This window comes from Cibotium barometz, chromosome 24 (assembly GCF_041138505.1).
Source record: "Cibotium barometz isolate CiBa-2024 chromosome 24, ASM4113850v1, whole genome shotgun sequence".
Classification (NCBI taxonomy): Eukaryota; Viridiplantae; Streptophyta; class Polypodiopsida; order Cyatheales; family Cibotiaceae; genus Cibotium; species Cibotium barometz.
This window is the reverse complement of record NC_141069.1, coordinates 24,526,719-24,547,307: the sequence shown is the minus strand read 5'-3', so window position 1 is coordinate 24,547,307 and position 20,589 is coordinate 24,526,719. Positions and strand designations below refer to the sequence as shown.

Below are 20,589 nucleotides of genomic sequence, written 5' to 3'. Positions count from 1 at the left end.
AATGTAGAAAAGTATCCAATTGGGTACCATGGTTCGCTTGGTAATAAATAGAGCCTAATATGGTGCTTTTGTGCATCAAATTTGGCACTATAGTTTGTTATCTAGCACTACAGTGCCAAATTTGGTACTTTAGAATGAGTTGGTGGTTTACAGTACCAAATTTTGTACTGTAAATAGCTTTGGTGCTTTACTCTTGTTTGATAGTATTCTGAGCTCTAACGTGGTTCATTTTTTCGTTTAAAGGTGGAGCTCTACAAAAGATTCAAGAGCATGTATCTTGCGGTGAAGTTGTCACTAGGTCCTTTGAGACACTCAAGCCTTTTTTTGTCCGAAGATTGAAAGAGCGCTATACTTGCTGCTGTATTTACCATATCCAGATGGTATACTTCAAGGATGCTTTCAATCAAATGTGCCAGAACAGGTTTGGGCATCACGGCAAAGAACATCCATGTACATGCTCCATTTGTGGTACACATAGTGAGGCAGGCCAATGTTCTGCAAACCAGGTTGTTTTTCAACACATAAGTAACTTGCTGGATTTTATATTGTGCCCTCGCCCTAAGGAGGGTGAATATCATGTAAAGAGATGCTTGCTTGGAGAGTGCCCCAAATGCGGTGTACGAAAGTTGTCATTTTGCCCAGCCGAGATTGCAACAGATAGCAAGGAGGTGACTGTTAAGATATTCCAGGATGTGGGCACTGGATAGGTTAATGGTGATGGAAAAGAGAAGAAGCAAAAGGACTTGGTCATGGAAAGGACTTGGTCGTGGAAAGGATGAAAAGTGCAACTTTCATTCATCTCTTTTCAGATCATCTGAAAAGCTTCATTAAGCACAACTTTATGTTTAGGTGGCAGGCCCAACAATTCAAAGACTACTTGCTTAAGTTTCCCAGAGATGTTGTGGTATCTGTTGTTGATTTTGCAGAGAATTACAGCTTTAAAGTGCAAAATGAGATCCAGTCCATGCATTGGTGGTCAACACAAGTAACAATACTGGTACACATCTCTTATATAAGAAATTCAGTAGGAGCTATTGAGAAGACTGTGCATTTTTACATATCAGATGATAAGCTCCACGACACGCTCTTTATTCAGCATTGTTTTATGCTGCATGACAACTGGATGAAACAGCAAGGACACCGTTTGCGTTATCATTGGGTATGGTCAGATGGTGCCGCTTCACAGTTCAAGGCATGAAGACCACACTATTTTGTAGCCAAGTATTATCAGTTGACAAGATTGCTTATGATGCATAACTTCTTTGCTTCAAGGCATGGAAAAGGAGAGCATGATGGTGCAGGTGCTATTATCAAGAGAACCCTGACGCACGAAGAGCTAAAACCCGATGGCTGGCCCATGAAGTGTGCGGCTGATGTGGTCAATTTTTTGAACACGAGGTTTCAGCCGACAACGGAAGGTGGAAGTGCCAGCACAAGGAGGGTGTTTTGGTTGGTTTCACCGAATGATGTGCTGCATTTTCCGTTGTGGGACTGTAAACCAATTGCAAGCTCTCGCTCATTCCATTGTGTTGATGGCTACTCAACCCACAATCCATGTGATGTGCGTTTTCGTACGCTATCATGCTTCTGTGATCCATGTGTGAATGGGCAGTGGAGGAGATGCAATAATAAACAGCACATTGAAGAATGGAAATATGTCTCCATCGAGCCATTGACAGAGTCAGTACAACCTACAAATAGTGATAAGGATGACGATGATGAGGAGAACTACAATGATTTGTTTTCCTCCCATGTGAGTGAGGATTTAAGCATGCCTATGTATGAAGGAGACCCTGAGGTGTTGAGCCAATTATTGTCCATTGGGGATAACTTTGCAGTGAATGCAGCCGAGGAGAAGGAGGACTTCTACCTTCTTAAGTGCACAAAAACCGTTTATGTAGCACCAAGAGTACTGAAGGACCTTTGGCATAACAAGATCGTAAGAGGTGGATTGCTAGAGTTGAGGGCTTGTACTATGCCCAGGTTGAGGGCAAAGTTGATACCTATACCCTATTAGATCAGACACCACCGGTGATGATCTACTCGCATCTTGTTAGAGCCATACAGTTCCCCATGGAGGCTATCCCTGGCCTCCATCACCACTTTAAACTATCCTCAGAGATATATGAAAATATCTACAACAGTATGCCATATGAAGACGGAAGTGACCAAGACGGGAGCCATACAGTGTTTACCCCAACTACAATTCTAACCACTGGCAACAGTTGTAATTCTCTTGAATAGAATCTTGCTTGTGATCAGTACTGTCTAATTCTCTTGATTAGAATCTTACTTGTGATCAAACTGTCTAATGCTATTGCTGTGTTATCAATTTGGTATTGTGCTTTATTGTTTTTAGCTCTGCTGTGTTTTTGCAGTACCAAATTTTGGTACTGTTCCTTTTTGTTTTCACCAAGTAGTTATAGAAAAGTACAAAAGCAGTAGCCAAAAAAAGTACATGTACAAAAAGATAATTATCATTAAATGCCAAAGGCAATGTACAAGCATACAGAATCTTTTACACATCAGGGGGGTCAAAGCGGTACGAATACCCCTCCATAGATACAAAGTAGTTGACAACGAACGAGGAAATGTCATCCTCAACATCAAACAAGGGATTCCGGTGGCTGTAAGAAGTGGGGAACTTATCAGCTAGCCACCCGGAGATCCATGGGAAAATGACATCCATAAGATACTTCGGCTTGTCGGGGTCATAATACTTAGGCTCATATGACCGGATGCAGCAGCACGAGTCGTAATCATTCTTCAAGGACTTGTATCTCGTGTCGTCCACAAGGAGGGTGTTTGTTTCATTGAATTACGGATACTTGCGCCACACTTTTCTTAGGAGCTTCAGAAAAATAGGCTTGTTACCGAACTCCTTCGCAAGGACTGGCACATCTCTGAGTTTGGTAGCCCACCTCTCACAATGAGACTGGTCAAAAATATCTGTAAACAGGTAAACCAAGCAATTAGAATAGCAGCACAAATAAGAGTACCAAAGCTAACAAACAGTACATAACAGTGAAAAGGTACCAAACTTGGTACAACACAGTACCAAAGTACCAAATAACCAAAGTGCCAAACATTATAAAATTGTGTACACAAATGTTACCAAGCACAGAACCAAGTACCATAGTATCAAAGCACCAAACAGTACCAAATTGTGTACAAAGTAAAAAACACAGTTTTAAACTACCATAGCATCAGAGTACCAAAGTACCAAAGATAACCAAAGAGTACCAAATTATGTACAAAACAGTGCCAAATTGTGTACACATGAATAAACATAGTCCAAAGCAGCATAGCACCAGAGTACCAAAGTTCCAAAAAGTACCAAATTGTGTTAGCAGTGCCAAAAGTACCAAACTACCAAATAGTACCAGATTGTGTACAGAACAGTAGCAAAGCTAGCCAAACAGTATCAAAATCAATAAAACCAATTGTGAAAGTTTAGGGATAAATACCTAAAAAGAGGCCTTTCATCTTCATCAACCGAGGGAAGCAAGCATTCATTATGGCCATCAAGTTCTTCCTTTGGCTACATGACCAGAGCATCACGTCGCATCGCTTCCTCAAGTTGATGATGAAGTCCTCCGCATCAAGTCTGACAACACAATATTTGTATTGAGACACTTGCACACCTCGGGGCCTAATTCCATCTGGGAACGGGAGCTGCCACAAATCCTTGGGTGCTTCAACATAATCCTTTAGTAGCACTCCATTGACATCCAAAACAACAAGGCGCCTATTGCTTGCCATTACATGTATCGGCATTGATGTATCCGCCGGTGGTTGTTCATGTAGCCACCAATGGTCCCCTGTTGTAGTACCACTAAACTATATGAGTAGAAGAACACAGCCTTTTTGCAAAAGCAAAGTCAGACATTGGGCACCAATAAAAGGTTACAAAACAGTGACAGTAGGACATGACAGTTTACAAACACATTGACACCTTTGAAGAGTAGAGCGGCATGACACAAAACGCATCGACAAAAGCAAAATGGGTTGGTATTTCAAATTAGTCCAGAAGCAAGTACAAAATGCTGTAACATCAGCTAATTTTTGCAGCCTTGCGGCTTGAGACCACCACCAACAGGATGCTTTCTACATTTCATAGCGAAGAGCTCGAACAGGGTGGCTGAATCATTGCTATCACCTGTTTCTAAGGGCGTTGCATCAGGTGTCTCCTCCGCAGCTCTATCCTTCCCCACACCTTTTGTATCCTCCGTGCCTTTAGGCAACTCTACACCTTTACCCTCCTCTTCACCTTTAACCTGCTCTGCACTTTCAGTAGCTTTCCCCGCCTCTTTGGCCACCTTCGTGCTTTTAGCCTCCTCTACGCCTTCAGCCCCCTCTGCACCTTTAGCCTCCTCGGCACTTTCAGTAGCTTCCCCCGTCGCTCTGGCCTCCTCATTGCTTTTAGCCTCCTCAGTGTCTTTGGGCTCCTCTGCACTTGCAGCCTCCTGTGCACTTTGAGTAGCTTCCGCTGCCCTATTTCCGTTCTTCCTCCTCTTTCTACCTGCCTTGTCCTTTGCAGATGTTGATGCCGTAGCCAAAACCTCTGCCTCTGAGAGAACTTCAACTGTCACCTCCTCAACAGCCGGCATCTCTTCATTGTTCTTCTCGCCTTGGTCAGTCTCTTGCTCAGCAACCTCCTCAATCAGATCACTTCCCCCCTGTTCTTTCTCCTCCGATCCCTTTTCGTCTTTGTCTCTCTCCTGCACTTCCGCTTTTAGTCGATCTTCCCCCATGCTTGAGTCTACAGCAGGCTCAGCCCCTTTCCCTTCCCTTGTGTTGGCATCAAGGTCTTGCAGTATTTTCTGCACTGACTTGTAAGGATCTTCTTTAAACATGTAAGTGGCATCTGACTTACTATGACCAGGGAGATCCTTCCTATCCTTTGGGGTGGTGTCATGGGTGTCCGCACCGAAAGATTCTCTACCTACATATGCACAAAGATGAAAGACAAGATTAGATCATCAGTTCAAACAATATAAACATACAGTGTCCAACACAAACACCCCACTTACTCTTCAATAATGACCTCCCTGACACCCAGGCCTTTGCCTCCGAAGGGATTGCGGTGTTGCAACGTGCCTTCATGCACATATCTCTTGTTCTCAACACAGCTGCAAAACACAATGGATGGTACTGATGCCTGCACGGAAGCATGAAGGTACCAACCACGTAAGAAGCCTCCAAAGCCTCCCCACAGGCAACACAAGTACCAAACACATGAATTGTGTTGGCAGGGTCCACAACATGAGGCCTTGGAGTCAATGTATATTTCATCCCCCTCTTCACATCAGCACACAACTTATGTACAAATTCTTGATGGTCTTGGGTCTCCAAGCATTCATTATGGAGCTTCACATACTCCATCTGCAAAATAGACATACTCTATCCACTTATCCACCAAAACAAACAATTAGCAAGGAAGTACACAAGCAGTACAAAAACTGAACCAAAATAGGTACCAAAACAGGTAAATTGTACCATAACAGTTCTAAACAGCACTAAATGGGTACAATGAAGTTTCAACAACTCCCAAGCCAAACCCAAGCAAAATAAAAACAGTACTAAAAAGGGTCGGATTGTACCAAAATAGTTTTAAACAAACTAAATTGGTACATGAAGTACCAAAAACTACCAGAACAATACTAAAAAGGTTGGATTGTACCAAAATAGTTTTAAACAACACAAAATTGGTACATGAAGTACCAAAAACTACCAAAACAATACCAAAAATGTAGCAAAGTAGTACCAAAATAATATCAAATAGTAGCAGAATAGTACCAAATAGTACTAAAATAGTACCAAATAGGTTACAGACAGTGCTAAAAAGGTAGCAAATCAGTACCAAAATAGTAGCAAATAGTAGCAAAATAGCACCAAATAGGAAACAAAACAGTACCAAAACAAAACCAAAAGTAGCAAAATAGTACCAAAATAGGTAACAAAACAGTACCAAGACAAACCAATGATAAACCAAAACAGTACCAAAAGGTTAACAAATCAGTATCAAAAAAGTACCAAAAGGTAACTAAACAGTACCAAAACATGTAAATTATGCCAAAACAGTTGTAAACAGCAATAATTTGATACAATTAAGTACCAAAAACACACAAGACTCCCAAAAATACCCATAAGACCCAAAAACTTTTCACAGCCAGTGAAATTCCAAACTAGTACCAAAATAGTGCAAAAAGTACCAAATGAATCAAAGAAAACAAAAAATACCAAAGATAATACCTAGATAGTACCCAAGACATATTTAGCACTACCATATAAGACCAAATAAAAGCTCGACTTCAGTACCAAAACACTTCAAAAGAGTACCACATAAAGCAAAGAAGCACAAAAAGTACCAAAGTTAGTGCCAACATTGAACCCAAGATGTACCTGCAATACCTTAAAGACTCTAAAACTTGTAGCTAGAAAGTACCAAAGCAGTATCATAACAGGTCAAAAGAGTTTCAAATGAACAGCAAAGCACCAAAAGTACCAGTCTCATGGGTGCAACCAATTATCTAAGACAACCAAAGGTGCCCTATTAGACTAAACTCAGTAACCTGAAAGTACCAAAACATCACAAAAATAGTTCAATAGAGTACCAAATGAAATAAAGAAGCACCATTAAGTACCAAGAAAGGCAGCAGCACAACACCAAGTGTTATAAAAAATACCAAAACAAGTAAAGAAAGTACCAAAACGGTTCAAGAAGTTCCAAAACCACCAAAAATGTCAGCAGATAAACCAATCAAGAAGTGAAACATGCCAAATTGCCAAACCATGTGCAAATTAAACACTATCAACAGTCAAACACAATGCAATAGGCCAGAAATACAATACCTCCTGCTGTTCAACCTCCGCTTGGAGCTTTTGGATATTTTCAAAAACCCCGTGTCGTCTGGCAACAAGCGCCGACTTGCTCCCAGCTCATCAGCCTCCACCTCTTTGATCTCTTCATCCGGAACAGGGATTTGTTGCTGAAGCTGAACAATGCGTGCTTCCACAGGGTATCGATGTCTTCCATCAAACTCTTCGCCACGTCCTTTCTACCTTCATATACCAGTAGCTGGTCCTTGTTTGCTTGAATAGAGGCCTTCAGGCTTCTGAGGTTTGACCATCCTGGATGTGACACTGGGTCTGCCAGTCTTTGCAGCAATGCCTCTAAATTTAGGTAGTCAGCAATTACCCCTCTGCCAGCATTCTCTGGTTCTGTGCAGATATTACTACCACTTTGAGTCATCCGGGCCTTCTTATCTGAATGCAGGACACTGCCAAGAGAGGAAGCATTTTGCCTCCTCCATGCCTCAATTTTACGCTCAAGCCCGCCACTCCTAGATGATATCATCTGCAACACTCCTTCCCCAAACTGGGCCCATGCTACTTTATGCCCTGCTGGGTCTTTTTTTGCTGCATGGCATTTCTCAAAAGCGTAGCACATAGCAAATTTGTTGGTCAATTCACCACATGAAGGGGGCCCCTGATAAACTTTGGAGAATAGAAGTGTGCAGTCTTCCACCAGTTGTGGCTGCAAATGGTTTAAATAGATCTTGCTGTTCTTTTGGTACTTGAACTTGAATACAGTTAACCATTGCTCGGGTGGCATGTCCTCATCAGTCAAGTCCTTGAAGAGTTTGTCCTCAAGACTGAGACCGTACTCTTCATGCAGGTCCTGTGCCGTGTAACAGAACCTGGTTTGTTGAGGGTACTCCTCCATTTTGTTCTTACCTAAAATGTGTTCAAAAACAAATCAGAGAATTGCTGACTCCTATAGATTAAATGTGGTGCCCAACATTGTGTCTAATGTGAGGTGATGCCCTACAGAACCAATTGTGGTACCAAATATAGTACTGTTCATTTAACTTCAAATGTCAGTGCAGGGAGTGAACATGCACCATTTACTTAGCACATGCATATGCCAATGAATAGCGTACCACGTCTTGACTTGCTGGTAGATTTTGATTCATCGTCGTCGAAGAGGAGTGAGGTCCGTTCTCGGAGTCGACCTTGCACTGTTTTGCACTTGCCCTTGTGTTGGGACCGGCTATGTGCTTCGACTTTGTTTGTTGGGGGGGTGTGGTGGAAGCACCCTTCTTGTTGCTGCTGCCAGGAGGCACCATGCCCTCCTTTGCCTTCGCTTTTGGTTTGCATGTTGAAGGTGACGCTCTGCTGGCAGCAGCTCCCTTGGCCTTTGGGGTCCTCATGGCTAGACGACTGATCAATGTGAGCTCTAGAGCAGAGCAGCTCTGCTACAATCGAATGCGGGGGGAGAGAGAGAGAAAGAGAGATGGTCAGAGGAAGGCGACCAGACGATGCCCGCTTAGTTCAAACACAAATGAGCAAAAACAATAAAAAATTGAAACCACTACCACCACTCATGACACCACTACTCTCATGGGGTGGTACTGCACAAAAGATTCCTAAATACAAACATTTTACCCTCAAATTCCCCCCAAAAAGTACCAAAAAGGTGGAAAAAAATTAACCCTTTTTTTGTACCACCAACCCTTGCTTTCACCCACATCTCTTTTATAGAGATGTCACTAACCCTATGCCTCTTTCACACATGGGCGGACAGCCCCATAAGTGAGCCTTACTTAATACACTTAGAACTCTCATTTAGAACCCACATTGGCCTAAAATGATTTACATTGCACTTCGGCACAAAAATATGGAAAAATTATGTGCGTCTTTATGTTCCCATGGCTACAATCCTGCTCTCTCGCATTAATTGCTTCCGGCCTCCTTCCATAATCCGTGTTCCCGTGAATGTGTTGAAATGTAGAGAGAAAGAGACGAGACAAGAGACACATCATGTACGCTCCCAAAGACTGATTCATATTGAGGACAAGATACATATATATAGGTGAGACCAAGTTAGGTAGAGTGAGCCATATATATAGAGCTCCAACACCCCCACTCAAACAAGGGTCTCTAGCTATGGATGAAAAAACCCTTGGGGAGTACAAGGGAAAAACCCAAGCCCCTATACAAATGTGAAAATATGAACCAGAAGTAATGATGTGAAAGTGCATTGTGCATCTATGTTCAAATATACAAAAGGACCAAGAGGTCATAGTGTGCAATTGTGAAATGTGCAAAGTGCATGGTGTCTAGAAGATTACAATGATATATGTACAAAGCTACCATAAGAGTAAAGAGCCTAATCTAGAAAGAGTGAGCCCGAGGCAACTCCAAGCTCTGAGCGCAAGAGAATGAAGCGTGACTCATTGAGACCTTTGGTAAGAATATCTGCAATCATCTGGTCACTTGGACAATGTTCAATCATGATAGTGCCTTTGCGTACTTCGTATATCAAACATAATGGTAATGCACAGCAATATGTTTTGACTTGTTATGTTGGACATAGTCTTTTGCAAGACTAATAGCACTGTGATTATCACACCGCAAGGGTGTACTAGAAAGAGGAGAATGGCCAATATCTGTCAATACTTGTCGAAGCCAAATGAGTTCACGAGCTGCAAGTGATGCCGCAACATATTCAGATTCGGTTGTAGAAATTGCAACACAACGTTGTTTCTTGCTGGTCCAAGAAATAAGACAACCATTAATGAAGAAACAATTGCCACTAGTAGATCGCATAGATAAATGTGAGCTGGCCCAATCTGCATCTGTGCAACCCAAAAGAGAAAGAGATGGAATGGAGTCGGCGGATGTGAATTGTCGTTGATAAACCAAACCATAATCTGCAGTGCCTTTCAAGTATTTCAACACGTGCTTTGCTGAAGACCAATGCTTAAGAGAAGGACATGCAAGATGTTGCCCGAGATAGTTAGCAATAAACAAAATGTCAGGACGAGTGTTCAAACCAACAACTTGAAGACATCCAACCAAATTAGCATATGGTTGATTTGTAACAAGCTAGCCACCACCATCAGAAGTGTTTTTCATGGAACTCGCAAGACAAGGAGTAGTTGCTGAATGTGCAGATTCCAAACCAAACTTCTTAATAGTATCTTCAATAAACTTTGACTGTCGAAGTAATAAAATACCTTTGCTGCGATCCCTTTGAATCTGAATGCCAAGACACGAGTGAAGCTCTCCAAGATCCACCATATCAAATGCCGAAGATAACAACTGCTTATTTTGGTGTAAAAATCCCAAATCATTGGAAACAAGAATTGTATCATCCACATAAAGGGCAAGGATTACAAAACTACCATTTTGGTGTTTGGTAAATAAGTTGGGATCAGAAGAGCAAGAGAGAAAGCCATGGGAGGTAAGAAAAAGATCAAACTTGATGTACCAGGCCCGTGAAGCTTGTTTAAGACCGTATAAGGCCCTATGAAGACGAGCAACAAGATCTTCCTTACCTGCAATAACAAATCCTTCTGGCTGCTCCATGTAAATTTCTTCATTCAAATCTCCATTCAAGAAAGCTATGCGCACGTCCATCTGATGAATTTCTAAGTCGAATTGAACAGCAAATGCCAATAAAACCCGAATACTAGTAATGCGAACAACTGGTGAAAAGGTTTCATGATAATCAACGCCAGCAACTTGAGAATAACCTTTGGCAACTAAACGTGCCTTGAATTTGTCAAAGGATCCATCTGCTTTAAATTTTATCTTATATACCCACTTACACTTAATGGCAGTATGGCCAGGAGGCAGCTCAGTGAGTATCCATGTACCTTTAGAGATAAGAGAATCGTACTCTGCTTCCATAGCCTCTTGCCATTGATCCTTTTGTGGAGAACATATAGCATCACTGTACGTGGCAGGACCTTCAGAAGTAGAGAAAACATCAGCATCAAAATCTTCATCAGGGCCATGACAAGAACCATGCTCAAAATCAATAGGCAGATCAATAAAAATGTCAACATCATCAATGACAGCATTCGGAATCAATGGTTGTGAAGAGGAAAGTTGCTCTTTAGATGGTTGTGAAGAGGAAAGTTGCTCTATAGAAGAAAATTCATCATCACACAAGAATGGAAAAGCTTGAAGCAAAGATTTAGTATTATCAAAATCATCCATGGACCATGTACCGCCCATAAGCTGTTCATTGAAAATAGCATCACGATTCATAAGCAATTTCTTGGAGGACGGGTCATAGAATTTGTAGCCTTTGGAAGTGTCAGAATACCCAATAAAAATAACTTTAAGCCCAAGAGCATCAAGCTTTGCTCGTGTTTCTTTAGGAACATGAATATAAGCAATACATCCAAAGGTTCGAAAATGAGATACAGAAGGAATTTCACTTGTCCATGCTGTGATGGGTATCTTACTAGAAGGAGCAATAGTAGGAAGATGATTCTGAACAAAGACTACTGTCAAGAGAGCTTCACTCCAGAAAACACGAGATAACCCAGAATGAATCAGCATACATCGTATAGCATTGATAATAGTGCGATTCTTACGTTCAGCAACACCGTTCTGTTGAGGTGAATATGGAATAGTATGTTCATGATGAATACCATGGTCCGTACAATAACTCTCAAACTCACGAGACACATATTCTCCACCATTATCGCTGCGAAGTTTCTTGAGGCGACGACCAGTTTGAAGTTCGGTAGCCTTGTGAAATTGCTTAAAAACAGATAACGCCTCAGATTTTTGTCGAAGCAAGAAAACAACTGTATAGCATGAGTAATCATCAATAAATGTAATGAAATAACGATGTTGTGTTCTCGATGGAGGCAAAGGTCCACAAATGTCGGTATGAACAAGATCCAATAAATCATGAGAATGGACTGAATTCGAGAGAGGAAAGGGTTTACGATTGTGTTTGCCAAGAGCACAAAACTCACAGATTCCCATATGAGGATGAGCTTTAAGATCCATGCCACGTACAAGACCTTGACGATGAAGATCAAGAAGCTTTGAGAAATCAGCATGAACAAAGCGATGATGCCATATCTTGCAATCATGATCACCTGGAGCAGTGACAACATTTGCTACAGCATCATTTAGAGAGAGCTCAAACAAATTACCATTACGAGAAGCAGTTGCAATAATCTGTCCATCTTTCTCAATGTGGCATTTGGTGTGGTCGAATCCAACAAACAAACCAAGATCAACAAGTCTTGCAACTGAAAGAAGATTACGTTGAAGTTCTGGGACATGTAAAACCCCTCGTAAAACTCGAGTTGAAGAAGATAAGGTGCCAAGATATAAATCTCCTTGACTTGACAAGTTGTATCATCAGCAAGATAAACAACACGCTTAACAGGTAAAGAATGATAGTTATGTAGCCACTTAGATTCATATGTCATATTTCCTATAGCACCAGAATCAATAATGAAAAGTGAACCATCACGTACATGAAGTATTCTGTCTGGGGGAACTGAACATAAAACACAACTTGTTTCAGGCACATCATTATCATGATGCTCGGCTGCATATGCTCGATTTCGATCTACATCAAATCGACGCTTAAAGCACATGGAAGAGGGATGATCAGATTTTCCACAATAATCACAAGAAGAAGAATCTCTAGATAAACGTGGTTGTTTTGTGGTAATGTTGTGTTCTTCATCATATTGACGTGCCCAACAGTCATCTTCAGTATGACCATTCCTATTGCAGTAAGAACAATGCTTGTTAGGAAATTTCAGACGAGAGAAACTACCACCACGACGACCACCTCTGCGGTTTCCTCGTTGAAAAGGACGCTTTCGCACATAAAAGGCCCGTTCCAACTGTTGGGACTCAGGCTCCTCTTGTTGTGAAAACATAGCTGCATCATGACCAACGCTACGTCGTTGTTGACGTTGAGAATACTCAATCAAAGATATGCAAGTTTGGTCAAAATCAAGAAAGTCAAGGTTAGAAAGAATGGTAACAATGTTGTCATAAGACGGATCCTTTATCGTATCAAGAAGAATTGTAATAAGTTACTTTCGTGGAACAGGATCACCCGCAGCAGCAAGTTGATTAATAATAGATTTGAAAGAATCAATATGCCCCGTCATAGCAGTACCAACTTCATACTGTAACTTTGAAAGCAAACCTCTCAAATAAAGTGTTTCTGTAATAATAGACTTTTTTTGAAAATTTGCTATAAGATACTCCCAATATGCCCCCGTCATAGCAGTACCAACTTCATACTGTAACTTTGAAAGCAAACCTCTCAAATAAAGTGTTTCTGTAATAATAGACTTTTTCTGAAAATTTGCTATAAGATACTCCCATACGTCATGGGAAGTAGGAAAGTCATACACATCAAGCATGAGAGAATCACTAAGAGCAGAAAGAATGTACCGACGAGTTGCTTTATCACGCCTCTGCCAATCCATATAAGCAAGACGCCATGCATCAAAAATAGGGCCTTCCGTGATAAGATTGTCAGAATCCGGAATAGTAGGCTGAGACGGACATAGAGAATCACCAATAACAACATTTGAAAGCTCATCGCCTTCAAGAATTAACAGCATCTTTGCTTTCCAACCGGGAAACCCTTGGCCTTGAAAAGAAGGAATAGAACGTTGGCACTACAAGAGTAGAAGCCTGTAGCGACCCTTACGGGGGTCGCTACAGAAGTCGTTCCAAAGGTCGCTTTTGAACATCGTTTAAACGACCTCTATAGCGACGTTTTTGCGATGCATAAACGACGCTTTTTGGGTGGCATAAACCACGTTTTTAGGGTGGCATATGCATCGCATTTGGGTGGCATAAACGACGTTTCGAGGGTGGCATAAACCACGTTGTTAGGTGGCATAAACGACGCAAATTCAGTGGCATAAATACCTAAGTTTGGGTGGCATAAGCGACCTTTTTTGAGTGGCATAAACGACCCTACAAAGGTGGCATAAACGACCCTATTTTGGGTGGCATAAACGACCCTGTTTGGGTGGCATAAACGACTTTACGAAGGTGGCATAAGCGACCCTATTTGTATTATTTTTTTAAGCCGTTGGGGTCGCTTAAAAGACCTTTGTTCTGAACGTTTTTTTTTAGCCGATGCGCATTCTCTCTCTCTCTCTCTCTCATACACATTATCTCCACTTGTGTCTCTTGCACACACATTCTCTCTCTCTTTCTCCCTCTCTCTCTCTCTCTCACACACACACACACTTCACATAAACATTAGTCTCTCTCTCTCTCTCTCTCTCTTTCTCCCTCTCTCTCTCTCTCTCACACACACACACTTCACATAAACATTGGTCTCTCTCTCTCTCTCTCTCTCTCTCTCTCTCTCTCTCTCATACACACTTGCCTCTTTATCACACACACATCGTACGTATACAAACATCATAAAAAATCTCTCTTTCTCTCTCTCTCTCACACACACACACACATACGCACGCGCATTCGTGTACGACAAAAGACCCAAGAATCGACATACATCGACTTTTGAAAAAGCAATGGCCGACATCGATTACGGTAAGTATAAATTAAATTTTGCAATCAATTAACATTTAAATCTGTAGATTTGGGAGGTAGACACTTCAAGAAACTCTTGATAGATGTAACACATGTGCATCATGGCCAAAAACACACATACATAAAGAAAATGTTAATGAAAGAGCGCCATCATTCTGAATGAGCGACTATATGTATCAAAAAATTATGTCTACAAACTTAGCACTAAATGGCTCTATCATTAATCGGAGTCATCGGAGGAAGAGTCCTCCTCTTGTACATTCTTGGGTGGTTGTGATGATAACCCTGCTGCTACCTGTCGAGCAACCTCATCCATGTCGTTCTCACCATGTTGCTCCTGCAATTAAAAATGTCTATTAGCTATTTGAGTATAAAAAAAACCACATAACATATAACACATGCAGATCTTGATTGGCATAAAATAATATTTGATAGAATTACTTACAAAAGCATCGGGTGTCGGCATCTCCTTCTGTAGCGCTCTGTAGCCGTAAATTATGGCTCTCCGTATCTCGTCTGCAGATGGTGCTCGACCATAATCCTTTCTCTATCATTTAAACATTTCATATATATAAGTAAGAAGTGAATTGAATGCATATGAGATCATAGATACATGGATACATATATATATATATATATGTATATACAAATAGCTATAGATAGTCGAACAAAAAATTTGTGCACTTACAAAGAGTGCTCGAAAGCCACTAGAGCCCATCCGGCCAAGCCGAGAGGTGTGCCCTCACTGGACACGAGCCTGTGCTGCCTCCTGCAAATTAAATGCGCTTTTATATGAATATATAATTAATGCTATTCGAGAAGTACCTATCATATGCATTGAGTGAATTAACTTTGTGTACCTTCTGTTGAGGCCATGTCACTCTCAAGCGAATCTCTTTCCTGAAGTGCCGCCAAGAATCTTTGCACATCGCAAGTGGGCGTGTATGCTCAGGGGACGACCGCAAATTTCCTAAGCATTTAACAACAGTGTGTTATTACAAGGTTTCACAATTTACGATCAATAAACATAATTAATGCTATTCGAGAAGTACCTATCATATGCATTGAGTGAATTAACTTTGTGTACCTTCTGTTGAGGCCATGTCACTCTCAAGCGAATCTCTTTCCTGAAGTGCCGCCAAGAATCTTTGCACATCGCAAGTGGGCGTGTATGCTCAGGGGACGACCGCAAATTTCCTAAGCATTTAACAACAGTGTGTTATTACAAGGTTTCACAATTTACGATCAATAAACATATAGATGGATATATAAACACATATACATAGGTAGGTGGATAGATAAATAGATAAATGTAGCGGTCAGTATGCGCTATGGATGCTCAATTGGGTGCATTTGGAGAGCGTACTAGCTCTCCGAATGGACCAATTGCACATCCATAGTGCATACGGACCGGCTGACGGTCCGTATATGCTATGCTAACGCATTTGGGTGCATGTCAATTACACCTTGAAGAACTATTTTGTGCAAGGTTATTGTAAGCCTCTAATATGGACATAAGTACAGTAAGAAGGTATGATTACAAATTAACTAGTTTCTGCTGAGGGAAGAACATTATTCCTAACCTGGGGATAAGCAAATATGCATTGTGCGCTACCATAGCATTTACAAACACTTCTAGGATGATTTTGTATGTGTATTATTTTTGTTCAAGTTTTCTTTGATTTTTAATGATATTAATATGACATTAATATTTTATGAATGCAGATTCCGGATCATCCTCTGGGACACCGCCTCCTCCCACTCTTCCTGTGCGTCCATCTGTAGTTGCGAGAGGAGATGGTTCTTCTTCTTCCACATCATCTACGACACTAGGCGACTCACAAACATATTACGTTGAAAGAATCCCATGTTGGTGTGCAGCATGCCATGGCACTCATCGACGAATGCGACGCATATGTTTTGCCCATATGGAGCAGTATGGTCCATGTCCTGATATGCCATCACAAGAGGAACGGGAGCATCCCATGGTAAGTGATGTCATTTTAGAACTATGTATAAATTCATATCCAAGTTTACTCTGCACTATTAATCGTGTTCCATGCGTGTCTCACCCTTCATATAATCAACAATGATGCATTATTCAGCACGTACCAGTTCTACATCCTCGATTTCATGAGGATTGTGAAGACCATGGAATTGATCCTTCATTCCTTCCATGCACACGATATGGTCAAGCCGTTTTTCAGTTGCAAATGGAGGCATCATCAACAGCCCAATCAGAGACATTGGGTGGGTGATCATCCATTGCCTGATCGTCTTCTATCTCTCATTCAAACGTACGATCGTAGACGCTATGGAGGATGGTTGGGAGCAGCCCTTCCAGCAGACGGAGAGGTTTTCAGCTTTTGGGGTGCTCGATATGTGATTGCACCATCTATCATTCCCAATGGTGGACGAGGTCTCTTTATTGCACAGGATTTACGCGTGCCTGCAAACTCAGAGGTGACTCTTATGTCATTTTGTGGGCCCATTTATGGTTGGGGCGCATGGTTGGGGCGCATGGCATGCACTTGTTCACTTTATCAGAAGTATGACAACATATGGGCTTTGTGCTAATGCGGCCTCACTCACCGAAAGAAACATTAGATATAATTGTGGATCGCGGCTTTATATTGATGGAAGACCCTATGCTCAAGGAAATATAGCAGGGCTAATCAATAGTAGTAGAGGGAGAAATGAGAGAACAAATTGTAACTTTATGGAGTGTGAGAATAGTCACGAGCCATGTTATATGATTAGAGATGTACCCATATATATAGTAGTGTGTGCTACAAGATCATTACAAGCTGGCGAGGAATTATTTGTAAATTATGGATGGCGTCGGCCATCACCAGCCCCTCTTTGAGAATGAAATTTGAGATAAAGTGTCGGCCTCTTAAATTATGTATGTTTCAAATAATGTATCCAGCTTTGTAGCCCAATCAGCATTTAATTTTGACAAATATTTGATGATATATTTCATTGTCTCGTCAGTAATACAACTAAGGGTATTTTAGTGTCTTGTCTAAGGTTATCTTGAGTATAGATTTTTGCTGCTAATATGCTTGAATTGTGTTGTAAAAAGGGTTTTAATGTTATGAACCACTCATTTTCAGTTTGCAAGGGTTGCTACAATGGTGGCATAAACAACTGCAATTTAAAGGTCGCATAAGCATCCACGAAAGCGACCCCCGTTAATTTCTTCATATTTATATGAAGAATGAGGGTCGCTATGTATAGACCATTCTTGTAGTGAAGCGAGCAAGACCCGAGGGATCCATGGCAGAGGGATGGTTGCTTCATGAGTGCATGTATTATCTATCCGAGTACTTGCAACATGTGGATAACAAAGCTCCTCCTGGTTGGAGAGAAGAACAATCAGACAACGAAACCACATAGATGTTATGTGGCCAAGGGGTCCCACTAAAGATAAGTGCTGAGGAGAGGGAAGCGCTTAGTACTTTTGTGGTGTATAACTCAGATTGCATGCAAAAATGGATTGACAAGCATGACAAAGAATGCAAAGAGAGAAACAGGAGAAGTAGGGCATCCAAAAAGGGTCGAAAGGCACCTCCAACGATGAGCCTAGAATGGTTGAATACATATATCAGAGAGATGCGAGGGCAGGGGTTTGAAATCTCACGAGAAGAGTTTGAGCTTAGCCTAGGATGCGACACCATGGTAAGTTACTCCAATGTTATATTTTAATTTGAATAATACTACATGATTTTCTGGATTCTAACCATACATGTTCATGTGGTTCCCATGTGGTTTTAGGTCCCAGCTCACAGCAACATTGTGTGGTCAGCATCTCCGCATCAAGAGGATTGATGATCTTCGTGTTACTAAGGACTCTTGCATCGTTGCTTCCTTTCATCAACTCTCTTGTGCAAGTGCTTGTGACACAAATTTGATTGAGGATGAGCTCGGCTACGTAGGGGATCTGGAGGGCATATACAAAATTAACTATCGTGTTATGAAACAGGTACGCATGATTCATTTCAAAATATTATGCAAACCAAATGATTGAAATATTCAGCATCTTTGAGTAACAAGTTTATATACATTATAATATTGCAGGTAATTTTGAAGGTGCGTTGGTTTCGAGCAGAGTACAAAGGAAAAAGGGCCACCTTGAGGCACGAACAAAGCGGCTTCTGGTCCGTTGACTCATCTAAGCTCCTACGAGCAACCAAAGAGCCCTATCTCTTCCCGATGCATGCACAACAAGCTTTCTTTTACAAAAATCCAACTGGCAATCCATGTTGGCAAATTGTTCATGTGAACCCTAGAAGCCAAAGATTGTTTGATACCACCTTTTCTATTGAGCGTGAAAATACACCACACACAACAATGACCTCTACAGAGCCCGACAATACCCCAGACACAACATTGACCTCTATATCACATGGGCAAGGAGATACAATTCTTCACATTAGAGAAGCATATTTGATTTCACAAACAAATGTCACACCACCCTCAACGGATGATGAAGGGGATGATCTGGGTAAAGATTTATCGGATGATCTAGGAGAAGATCTACTAGAGGCTGACATCATTGAGCAAATCTCAGAATCCACCTCGAACAATGCTCCACTCCCTGATGGACTCGGCATATGCCTAACAGAGATGGAACTTCAAGAGGCTATGGTTGACAATGATGAGGTGTTCTTAGAGATTGATATTTTTGGCGAGGCATAGTTTCCAATTGTTCATAAACAGCTTGGCTCATCAATTCAAAAGAAAATGGTAATGTGTTTCTATCTCGATATCCTTTTTTTTCATTGCTTGTTTTGATTGTACATGATACTAACTATAGGGTGGGGTGGTAGGGGGAGCCTCTTGGTCTTAGAGTGGTAGGGGGAGCCTCTTGGTCTTAGAGTGGCCTTATGCTGCTACTTAGGGGTTCGATTCCCCTTAGGCTCGTGTTCTATAGTCATGATTCCATGTACTATGCGTGTGTGTGTTTTGTCTTACAGGCAAAAGTGTTGTGAAAAGAGCTGATCGTGAAGCTAATGCGCAATGAGCAGCTGACGTGACTGATGATGTAACTGACGATGCTGATGTGGCATCAAGAGCTGAGGTGGCAAATTAGCAACATCTAGTTAGGGTGTGCAAGCATCTAGTTAGCAAGGCTGGACTTGAGAGGTTTCCAAGACAAGTAGGGGAGAGAGGGTATAAAACTGCTCATACCCTTTATACCTGCTTTATGCCAGAAAGAACTCGCTTCTGGCAGAAGAAGCTGGCCTTTTTGACCAGTAAAGCTGCCCTTTTCCTCAGATGGCGAGGAAGAGCGATGCACAAAAAGAAGAATTGGTGGGCTGATTTGTGTGTGTGTAAGTGCGAGAGTATGTGAACTTTCTAGAGAACGTTTCAGGTGTTTGACGTTCCAAACTTTCTTTATTTAATTTAACAATAATTCAACCATATTACTCAAAGAAAGAAGTAGACTTGAATAACATAGCAAAGCAAATAATTGTACCGTGCATTGTTCCGTCGATGCTTTAGAAGCGTTTGCATCTCATGCAATACAACGGTCTCGTCCCAACCAACGCCAAACTCCTACGCGAGGATTGCCAACACATATTTCTTGTCATTATCATCTTGATCCCTATAATTTGAAAAAAAAAGTCACTTTAGTTAGATTTATCATTTGATATCAATGTATACAGAGATTTTAAAAAATACATGAAAGAATTGGACTTACCACCCCAGTGGATGTGTATCTTGGGCATGTATGTGTGCACGAGCTCTCTCAAGCGGCGAGACGGAAAAGTGCCCCACCGTCTACATACTGCACTCGCCCACTCTGATCCACCTGAATGCTAATGGTGGGCATCGTGCCCGATAGCATGCGAAGCTCCGAGGTGGCAGGTGGAGGTGCAGAAGGAGGCACACATGGTGAAGAGACTGGTGATGGTGATGGCTGACTACTACTACTACTGCAGAAAAAACACATATAATTTTTAAGATTCATTTTGGATGGTTTCATGAAAATTACACCTAGACACGGAGTATATTAATGCATACCTCGAACGGCGGCGCCTCTGTACTAAGGGAGTGCCCTCGGCCTGTGTCAAAACACTGGGGCCCGGCGTCTGCGCTGCACCTGCGTCTGCACCAAAAGTGTATGCACGGGTTGGGGTGTGCCGCCACCTCCGAGAATAGGATCCCTCGAAGAGCCCTCCCCAAAGGCTACTGGCCGTACTAGTGTCACCCATGAGTGGT

The 20,589-nt window shown here is 41.6% G+C and overlaps 1 pseudogene; it reads right to left on the bottom strand.

Annotated features, from left to right (window-relative positions):
• Nucleotides 1–2,518: 2,518 nt before the first annotated feature.
• Nucleotides 2,519–3,889, bottom strand: LOC147625064 (uncharacterized; annotated as a pseudogene).
• Between the last annotated feature and the right edge of the window lie 16,700 nt (nt 3,890–20,589).